The sequence below is a fragment of the Astyanax mexicanus genome, chromosome 13, assembly GCF_023375975.1.
Source record: "Astyanax mexicanus isolate ESR-SI-001 chromosome 13, AstMex3_surface, whole genome shotgun sequence".
Lineage (NCBI taxonomy): Eukaryota > Metazoa > Chordata > Actinopteri > Characiformes > Acestrorhamphidae > Astyanax > Astyanax mexicanus.
In genome coordinates this window covers 13,432,127-13,441,664 of record NC_064420.1, presented here as the reverse complement: position 1 = coordinate 13,441,664, position 9,538 = coordinate 13,432,127, and the positions used below count along the sequence as shown (strand labels likewise).

Below are 9,538 nucleotides of genomic sequence, written 5' to 3'. Positions count from 1 at the left end.
CTATATGGTTATATGTTGGAAGGGCTCATTTAAATAGCATGTTTGGATACTCGTTTGGACATATAGTGTACATATTATGAAATAAGTGTGATTCTCTGCCGTTTTACCATTTACAGGAACTATTTCCCATTTACCATGAGTCTCCTCCTCTATCAGCACAAATTTATAAGACTCTTCGTTTGGATTGACGTCCTCATCAAATGCAGTGAAGTTTATGATTTTCGTATCAGAGCAGACGCTCTGATAGGTGCTGGTCAGTTTAGGACAGTGGTCATTAGAGTCTTCCACCTGTAATGCTATTGTTCCTGTAGCAGTCTTTGGAGGTACATCTGAATACACAGAAAACTAATTAAGATAGCAGATGAATAAATATTCTTATAACTTATTTTACAAGATTGTTTGAGAGAAAATAGCACAACAGTTTTCAGTAGCACAACAGTTTGCTAGGCTTGCCTTAGCTGATGCAGATGATCTTGGCAAAATAGGTTCCATTGACCAGAAATGTTGACTCTCGATCTGAAGTCTTAAAAAGTTTAATTTCGGATGTCTGCTCATTTATGGACAGCCAGTTATCTGGATCATATCCTTTCGCACACCTACAATTTCAAGGTTATCTTCATAATCATATATAGATTTGCATCATTATGTAATACAGTGTAGAGAACCGTTCATTTTATTTAAAAAAACACAAAATTCAGATTTTTTTCTGGAAAAGCAATTAGCAATTTGTTCAGTATCACCATCTATAGCAGGAAAGGAACCAATTTCAGGAACTTTTTTTCTGGATCTTCTAATACAGGGAACAACTTTACAGATGGTGAAAAGAATATACCATCATATAAATTGTTGACAAACACTTTTACTGAGTATCTTTTTCCTCTTTGAGTTAGTGGCTTTTTGTCAGGTTTTTCAGGTCTTAATCCAGATCCAGTGCCTCCAATTTGTTTGTCTGAATCCAGAGATTTTTCAGTCCCATTAGCAAAAGGAGCCACATTTGAAAATACCAGGCCCAGATTCAACTGCTTGACCTTTTCATAATCCACAGGCTTCAACAGGACAGCAGTGTTGGAAGAAAAAAATAAACAAAATGACTTTAACAACTGAAATGAGACCCCTAATAAAATAGATGGTCTTTGTTAATTCTGTGTATGTTTACCTTGACCAGCTTAAGAAGGCCTTCATTGGTTTTGGGATCTGTCTCTATGCTAAAGACTCCATCTTCATTCCCCTAGATTATTTCAAAGTCAGCCAGCCAGTTATCAGTGTTCTCCAAGTCCTTATCTAGAGCTTTGATTCTCATCACCACCACATCTGCTGCACTTTCATCTACATAACCTGTGTACTGACACAAGAAGGACAGCAAGAGTGAATAGAGTACTTTTGTTTTTGCAGGATTTATTTGATGTGAAACATATTTTTTCTATTTTTTTTTTTTTTTTACCTCATCTTGTTCTAGAGTGGGAACATTGTCATTGATGTCCAAAATGTTAACCTGCACAGTAACAGTTCCTGTGTTGCCATTTGGAGCTCCGTCCATATCCACACCCTGCACTATTAACGTGTAGGAGTCGAGTGTCTGTAAGAAACAGAGCAAAAGAAAATTTTATTTTTAAAGTATACTTAAAATGAAAAAGTACATACTTTTTAAAACTAAAATATGTACTTAAATACATACCAAATGTACTATTGTGAAACAACTTATGGCAACTTAAATATATTTCAGTTGTAATTAAGCTGTATTTAAACACAACATAAAAGCATTGAATTGTGCTTTGGGGTGTTTTTTTTTTGTGAACTTAAGTAGATTTAAGTTTGTGTTTTTTTAAACACCTTTTTAATACACTTGAAGTATATTGTAAATGTACTAATTTGCGTATTGATGCACATATTGTCTACACCTTAATGCTACTGGAAAAAATACACTAAAGAGCACTTTAAGCAGTATTTAATGCCACTATATATATGTTTCTATCAACACAACATATAATTTAAAGCGTATTGCTTTAAAAACATTTTATGGAAATACAGAGAAAGTATATTTAATGTGGATTTTCATAAAGTGAATAGAAAATGCACTTTTAGTATTGTTTACCTAATTTGATCATGCTCTTAAGTATACTTCTTTTCATAGGGTTACTAAATTATAGTGACTCCAATTTTTTAGTATGCCTTCTTCATTAAAAAGACAGAGTATATAGCTCAAAAGGAAAAAATAGAAATAACAGAAATAATAAGGTGGTAAATATACTATGGTGAATCAGATTTAGGGCTGGGCAATATGGTAAAAATACTGGATGATGATATTTAAAGACATTTTCATAGAAAACAATATTAGTAAAACATCTTTAAATACAAGTGCAATACACCAATATTTAGTACAGTTATTTTTATTCTAAATATGCTGGACATCAAACAATTATACAGGACTAGTTACATTATTTGTGATTTAACCTGCAGCTAATCATTGTTATTTAAGCACTGATGATATTAACAAAATGCTCAGACAAGTATATTGTGTATCATAATAACACAGTTTAGCACAAAATGATAAAATAGTCATATTTCCCATCCCTCCATGATCGCTGAGTCTTTAAATAGACTGTATCAGATTTGTGTAGAAGTTAAAACCTGCAGGAATCCTGCTCTCCAGGGGAAGAGACGGATATCACTGGATTGCAGGCCCGGAGTGGCTAATCTATAATATCTAATCAGTGAAAGGGAACAGTTCATACTTTTACATGGTGATTCTTTATGGATCTGAAAAAATATATATTGTGGCGTGAGGAGGCGGGGGAGTTGTGGGTCCGCCCCACGCCAGAGCGCAAAGCCATGCCTGTCTCAGCTGGCCCGCATGAGGGCTGATTGAGCCGCCAGTTGAGACAGGCATATCAGCCTCAGCCATCATTTAAGAGAACTTACACTGGGGAGCAGAGGGCTGAGGCTGCACGGACCTTAAAACCTTAAAAACTAAACTAAAAGTAATTCTACAGACTCTAGAGCCCCATTGGGCTGAGCATTATGTTGTGAGTTGTTTTGGGTGTGGTGGAGGGCAGTTTAAAAGCCGAATAAAGGTATGCTTTGAGTTTCATTTACTCCCCGTGTCTGTGTTCTCTGTGTGCTTCCTCCTTCTGGGTCACTGTGGTCACGCCCCTTACCCCAGGGGCCTACCACAGTGGTGGAGAATGCGGACCCGCCCCTTTTGGGCGGGGTCCAGTGACCTGGTTGGAAGGAAGTCGCGGAGTTGAGCACGGCACGGGGCTGTGGTGGACTCAAGGCGTGCCTTTGTTTGGCTGCCCGAAGCCACACCTCAGTTTAGTTTTGCCTTTTTTTTTTCTCGTAAAAATAATAAATAAAAATAAATAAAAATAATAATAATAATAATGCCTCGCGGGAGAAAAAAGGGGAGGCCCGCCCCCGGCTACTCACCGCCTCGCTGGTGTGACGCCGGGGAATTCCCCTTCGCCTCCTTACTCCTCGAGCCAGAGCCCACCCCCAGCTACTCTCCACCGCTCTGCAGCGGTGACGCTGAGGATTTCCCCTTCTCCTCTCTGCTTCCGGAGTGGCTCCGTCAGCGCTGGGAGGACGCCGGCGAGAGGCTGCTGCAGCCGGGGGCGGGCCTCCCCTTTTTTCTCCCGCGAGGCATTATTATTATTATTATTTTTATTTATTTTTATTTATTATTTTTACGAGAAAAAAAAAAGGCAAAACTAAACTGAGGTGTGGCTTCGGGCAGCCAAACAAAGGCACGCCTTGAGTCCACCACAGCCCCGTGCCGTGCTCAACTCCGCGGCTTCCTTCCAACCAGGTCACTGGACCCCGCCCAAAAGGGGCGGGTCCGCATTCTCCACCACTGTGGTAGGCCCCTGGGGTAAGGGGCGTGACCACAGTGACCCAGAAGGAGGAAGCACACAGAGAACACAGACACGGGGAGTAAATGAAACTCAAAGCATACCTTTATTCGGCTTTTAAACTGCCCTCCACCACACCCAAAACAACTCACAACATAATGCTCAGCCCAATGGGGCTCTAGAGTCTGTAGAATTACTTTTAGTTTAGTTTTTAAGGTTTTAAGGTCCGTGCAGCCTCAGCCCTCTGCTGCCGCCTCTCGCTGGCGTCCTCCCAGCGCTGATGGAGCCACTCCGGAAGCAGAGAGGAGAAGGGGAAATCCTCAGCGTCACCGCTGCAGAGCGTATTCGGCTGGTGCGAGTGGTGTCCGAGCCCCAGACACCGGGAGGCCGAGTGCGCTCACACCGGCCCGGACTTCTGCTGCTGCTGCGTCTTCCCGGAGGAGGAGGACGAGTTCTGCGCCTCTCTGCCTGGGCTAAAGTCCGACTCCGCCCCGCCTCTCCGGCGAAACTCTTCGGCGGCCGAGTCCGAGTCGTGGAGGGGGGAGAACGGCCCCGACAAGAGCGAGGCCGACCCAGAGCGGGAGCCGCCTCCAGCCCCGGCGCTACCGAGAGCCGCCGCTCCACACGCCACGTTTATATATATAAATTCTAAATGGCTCCCAGCCCAACCCACACAAATCTGCAAATAGGGCAAGCTAATTTTTCTTAGTAAGATTTCTTAATCTTAAAAACCTGGAAATAAGTTGCAATTTGGAGACTAGATCTGTAATTTTATATGTTGAGTTTGGACACAATAACCAGAATAAATTTATCAATAACCTTATGTGCTTATTTTGAGTTTAAATCACCTAAAAAAAAGTTAAAATAAAATTCTGAATAAGAGAAATATTTATAAAAAGCTACATAATCACACTTACAATGAAAAATTACATTACATTTTTTTATTTAAGCTTAGCACTGATATTTACTCTCTCCAACTCTTACACATCTGTTGTCTACGCATCATGGCTCTCATTTTGTTCAACCTTACTGCAGCCTCCTCATCTATTTCCTGGCCACTCTTGCTGTCTTTCTCCATCCTGGCCTTAATTTCAGCAATTCGTTTCTTCGCCCTCTCCTCTTTTCTCTGCACCGTGGCCCTCATTTTGGTCATCCTCGTCCCAGACAACTCCTCTACTTCCTCTATAACCGCCTTCATTTCACAAATCTCCATCTCAGTCTTCTTCTGTATTCGCTCGATCTTGGCCCATAGATCGGTGGTCGCCTCTACCTTGTCCTCATGCAGTGGGAGGTCCTGGGCAGGGGAGGGCGCTGCTGCTGAAGCCTCTTCAGTTTTTAATTTTTCCTCCTCTCTCTTGGAAAGCGCTAGAGTCTTCTGCTTCAGCTCTTCCATCGTCAGGCGGGACTTCTCGAGCACTTCCTCAGCTTCTCTAAACGCCTGTCGCCTCTGCTCCACCCAGCCCAGGAAGCAATCCCTCGCGCGGTCTAGGTGAGACACCTGGGCATCAAGCTCTTTCAGGACCTCCTTCACACGATCCTCCATCTCACTCAGCGCGCGGGATAGGGGGCGGCCACTGCCGACAATGGCCTGCCCGGTTGTGCGCTCCTCCATCTTCCTCGGCGCGCGGACTCGGTGGCGGGCTCTGCCGCATATCACCTACCCGGTGAGGTAGGCTATGATGTCATATTTGGAACGCGGCAGCGTCATGTTCTCACCGTCACAGCTGCTCCAGTTCAGTCTCGGTAATTCAGGCTTTAAACTGTATTATACAACATTTAGTTCCGACCTCACAATCTGATCGGTTGAGAAGTGTTCGAGTTACATTTCAGTTCTGTTATTGTTGTGGAACTACTTTTGGCGAAAGGCACAGTCCATATTAAAGCATTTTCATTCTGAATTTCTTAAAATTCTTTTTTAAAAGTTCATTCTGTAAAAAAAAAAAGTTATTAAAGAAATAGAACACTTGAGGTCGTGTGTTATCACGAATAACATCACTTATAATTATAATATATAATCTTATAATTGTACCTGTCACTCACAGATCAACATTAAACCCCTCCTCCCTCTGCTCCTCTGTGTGCTGATGGAAAATATGGATATATAGATATGGAAATAATCTTGAAATGTTAGCTATTGCGCAACTTTTGCAATATCGACTTTGTAGAGTCCAAAACACATCTTTAACTTCTTAACATACCCTGTCCCACCGGCGGGCCAGAAATATGTAACAATTAATATCTGTCTGGATTGCAGGCCCGAAGTGGCTAATCGGGAGATTTGGGAGGATTCCCAATGAGCCGGCTCGAGTCAATCTCGAGTTTGGGCCGGTTGGAGGGAAAAAATAATTTTGACACTTATCTGTCTAATCTTATTGTTGCATTAATTTCCATTCAACTACGTATGCTTTCTCTATTCATCTGACAGCACAGCCCCTAATTCGCAGTAGATTAGATGTTTAACCATCTGAGGGAATTTTCCCCTCCCAAATGTTTGTCTTGGTTGCGCCCACGAGTGGTCTTTTCTGGAGCGATACAATTAAATACAGCAACAGAATAGCACGAAGCGTCAGCCGACTGTGATGGAGGGTAAAAAGAGGCCAGGTGGAGCCGAAAAGGCCAGATTAAAAAAAAAAGATTGAAGAAGAAGCTGCCAAATGTTTAAAATTAACAAACTTGTTTTCCAGAGGACAGACTCCAGCTGCAGCCAGTAAACAGAGATATGGAAATAATCTTGAAGTGTCAGCTATTGCGCAACGTTTGCAATGTAGACTTAGCATAGTTTATTTTGTATAGCCCAATACACATCATTAACCTCTTAACACGTCCTGGGCCGCCGGCGAAATATGTCATAATTTATATCTGGCTGTGTTTATGAATAATTATAGCCACCCATTTTATATGCCATTTTAAAGATTAGAATCTCTGCTTTTCAGTTATCTAGCCTATTTAGCTGTATATCCTTTCAGAAAATGAACATTTAAAGCAAAATATGCCTTGTTTATTATAATTGTTATTCATAATTACCATATTTGCGTTTTTGTACGTGTTATATTCAGTGTTGGGCACGTTACTTTGAAAAAGTAATTAGTTATTAATTACTTCTCCAAAAAGTGTTACTAACTGAGTTACACCACTATAAAAGTAACTAGTTACCAGTTAAAGTAACTATTGCTTACATTTATGTTATTCGTCCAGTAAAGAAAGAACAAAAGAAAATAAATTATGTAATTACTATTATCATTAGAAAAATAACAAGCGAAAATAAACCCAAAATGTTGACAAAAATATAATCTAACGAATTTAAAAAAAAAAAAGGAAACGAAAAACTCCACACAACCAAAGAAAATTATACTAATACTTGTAATACTGAAAAAAAAAGGAAAAAGCAAATTTGTGTCTGGGGATGAAATTAAACAAATTAGACAGGCACTTGTGCGTGTAAAATAAGTAAAGAACGAAATTAATAATCAATAAAAATAAATAAATAATAAATAAGTCCGCGGATTTTCATTATGTATTAAGTACAGTTAAAATATATTGTATAAAGAGATCACAAAATTGAAAGTGAACAAAAATACTTCTTTGTTTATTTTCTTAGGCTTCATCCCAGGGAGAGGAGGCTTGAGATGCTGATAGCGAGCACACCACACATTTTCAAGATCAGTTCATGTTCACAGTTTATTATTGTTACAGTAAAAGTTTTACTGTGCGTCATCACTTTTTGTGTCTAATTTTACCAACATTGTGCATTTTTCTATTGATTAATAATACGTTTTTATCTATTCGGATTTTAACATAATGTTTAATCAATAATTAACCATTAGTCTGGCATTTTCTACAGATGGTATAGGGTACAAGAAAAAGCTCGCGAGACTGACAAGACGTGATGCTGACAAAGTGGGCAGGCGCTGGATGTCCAACTCCACCTTCATATGGCGTCATTTTACTGCCAAAATTCGAGAGCAAAGTTTTTGAATGCAAGAGTCTATTTCATGCAGCGCTCAAGGATTTTATTTGCTCACGTGTAAAATATAGGTGTGCTCACACAGATTTACCGTGCTCTCTCTCAGATTTACTCTCCTCTTGTACGAATCTGCGCACGCGCTCTCGGATATATCATGCTGAGTCTGTGTACTCCTCCAGGTTGATGGAGTCATCAGAAGTAGCAGCTTCTCTGAACATGTCCCAGTCAGTGTGCTCAAAACAGTCCTGAAGAGCAGAGATGGCTCCTGGAGGCCAGGTTGTTACTTGCTGCTTCTCTGATTTGGCACGTCTGATGAGCTGTCTGTATGCTGGGTATGATCAGAGTAGCCGTAGTGGGCGCGGGGCTCTGCTCTGTACGCACCGGGAAGGTTAGTATACACACAATCGAGCAGGTTAGCTCCACGGGTTGGAAAATCCACATGCTGGTGAAAGCTGGGCAGCAGAGCCTTCAGATTACTGTGATTGAAATCACCAGCAGCAATAAACAATCAACGGGGTGTGAGTTCTGGAGTTTGGAGATAAGTGTGCAGTTCTTGCAGAGCATTAGCATTAGCACTGGGTGCTACGTACACTGCTACTATGTACACGTTGCTAAGCTCTCTGGGCAGTTAGAATGGCCTGGCTCTGATTACAGCAAACTCCACCAGCGGCGAGCAGTGGCTGGAGATCAGCGCAGAGTTGTTACACCATGCTGTGTTGATGTAAACACACACCCCACCTCCACGAACCTTGCCCGAGAGGCCGGCGTCGCGGTCCGCGCGGAAGCATAGCATGCAGTTCACCTCAATTGTCCGGGATGGAGTCAGTTAGCCACCGTGTTTAGTTCCGGAGTGGCCGCTGTTACTGCTCGCGCCGTCGAGGAAGTTTGAAGACAAGTTGTTTGTTTAGCTAACCTTTTTTTGACTATAAGAGCAAGTTACCATCTTTTGCATTGTGAAGTGTGGCAAAGTGCTGGAGATGCACTGAAAATGGCAGTATGTAAAATATTACAATGTTTGTTAATAATATTAATTTAGTAATGCGTCTTTGTGCGTTAATTGTTAACACTGTGAAGGTGTTAATGTTAAAACTAATTCTAGCTGAGAGCTGTATTTTACTCTAGATGAGAGAAATGTTTTAGCTCTCACTCAATAGTTCAGATTTAACTCCTGAACAGAGTTACTTTAACTCTGCTATAGAGTGTATTCAATGGTCATGCATATACACTTAAAATTAGTTGATTGTAACTCTCAGGAAGTTTATTCCAAAAAACAGACTTTGCTGTGCAGTTCCTGACACTTACCGTCAGTGTATATTCATTCCCCCTTGGCTAGCTTAGGTAAACTTGTAGTTCATACAAGATTGCGTGGATATCGGGGGCAGTTCCACTGGATTGGCAGACCGGGGTGGCTGTCCCCTTATTCAAAAAGGGGGACGGGAGAGTTACGCACCCATTCACTTTACCAGCCTTAAGCTATTTGCACTACTGTTATATACTATTTATACTGTCATTCCATCTCAATCACCATCAATATTGCACTATTGTCTTACGTATGTTTATTGTGTCTTGTTGTATTGTACATATAGTGTCTCCCACTCTTTTATATTTATCTATTTCTTTTTTTTTTTACTTATATTTATATATCTATTTCTCCCCCACACTACTGCACCTTGTTTCTGTCTCATGTATGTCTATTTGTTTCCCTGCTGTATTGTACACATAGTGT

The 9,538-nt window shown here is 41.1% G+C and overlaps 1 pseudogene; it reads right to left on the bottom strand.

Annotated features, from left to right (window-relative positions):
- LOC125780585 (desmoglein-2-like) lies at positions 1-5,391 on the bottom strand (annotated as a pseudogene).
- Between the last annotated feature and the right edge of the window lie 4,147 nt (positions 5,392-9,538).